The sequence below is a fragment of the Echinops telfairi genome, unplaced genomic scaffold (assembly GCF_000313985.2).
Source record: "Echinops telfairi isolate 266 unplaced genomic scaffold, ASM31398v2 ScPeMD7_23;HRSCAF=83, whole genome shotgun sequence".
Classification (NCBI taxonomy): domain Eukaryota; kingdom Metazoa; phylum Chordata; class Mammalia; order Afrosoricida; family Tenrecidae; genus Echinops; species Echinops telfairi.
The window spans coordinates 49,014,459-49,015,841 of NW_022103920.1; the positions used below are offsets into that span (position 1 = coordinate 49,014,459).

A 1,383-nucleotide genomic window follows, 5' to 3' on the forward strand; every position below is an offset into this window, starting at 1 on the left:
TGTGACCTCCTCCCTGGGGGACAGACAACCGAAAAGTGGGTGAAGGGAGACATCGGACAGGGCAAGATATGCCAAAAATGAGGACCTAATGTTGGGGGCTATTGCCTTTTTAGACTATATTTTGACACCAAAACCCAGGGAACTTATGAAAGCAATGCATTTTGAGCTCCCTAAGGATGTAAAAACTGTTGTTTTGATGTGGTGCACACTGAAGGGTGAAGAATTCTTCAGGGAAAGTTAAACTCCAACTCGCCATCATGGAGTCAACTCTGACTCACAGTGACTCTGTAGGACAGAACAGAACTTCTCTCTTGCGTTTCCAAGGCTATCCTTGAGAGAACAGAAAGCCCAATCCTCCTCCCAGAGTGTCTGGGGGGTTTGAATTGCCAACCTTATTAGAGTTAGCAGTACAATGTGTAACCCCCTGTGCCATGGGATTCCTCAGAGAAGGATGAGAGAGATGGAGGGCCACCTTCAGAGGTGAGTCAGTCTAGATGGAGGATATGTTGAAAAGCAATAGCTTTACAATGGGATATTTTCTATGAAAGGTTCCAATGACATTGTGTCAATACTTTTTCATTTACTCTCATATCATTGGCTTTAGTTTCTTCATCTATAAATTTATACTAATAACACCTTCTTTAGCGAATTGTTCTAAAGATAAAATACAAAAAACAAACAAACCAAAAACAACCCCTAGCATTCCCATATCATGTTGTTGATATTGTTAGGGTACATCAAGTCAGCTTCAACTCATAAACACTCACTGTACAAGAGAAGGGAACACTGCCGAGCCATGCACCATCTTCACAATTGTGATGCCTCAGCCCGTTGCTGCAGCCAGTGTGTCAATCCAATTCCTTGAGTCGTCTTTGTCTCTGATCCTCCACGTTACCAAGCATAGTCTTTTCCCACGGGCTGGTGTCTCCTAATAACATGCCCAAAGCACATGGTCTGAAGTCTCACCATCCTCGTCTCTAAGCAGCATTCCAGCTGTACTTCATTCAAGAAGAATTTATTTCTTCTTCTGGTAGCTCATGGTACTTTCATAGTTCAAAGGCACCAAGTCTTCTTCGGTAATCCTTATTCATTGTCAAACGTCCACATGCATATGATAGCCTCTCTAAGGTATGAGTGCCCATCTTTCCCCGAAGTATAACCTTCTTGTCTCCCAGCTGACTTGACTTAGTCATTTTCTTTTTTACTGTCTGAGGTTGTGCCAACCTGCCTGATAAACACATGTGGGGTTAATTGAAGGGCGGAGGGAAAAATGGCTCAGTGAGCTTCACCTTTCTAGTTCTCGGGTCTCTTGCTTTGTGATGGTCAAACCAGGGTGTAGCTGCCTTAGCCAGTTCTCTGCTTCAGCTGGTAAGGCTCACTTCC

General features: G+C 43.7%; 1 protein-coding gene across 1 annotated transcript in view; it reads right to left on the reverse strand.

Annotated features, from left to right (window-relative positions):
• Positions 1-1,383, reverse strand: part of PCLO (piccolo presynaptic cytomatrix protein) — a 393,696-nt gene that overhangs the window by 139,566 nt on the left and 252,747 nt on the right. The window lies entirely within an intron of this gene.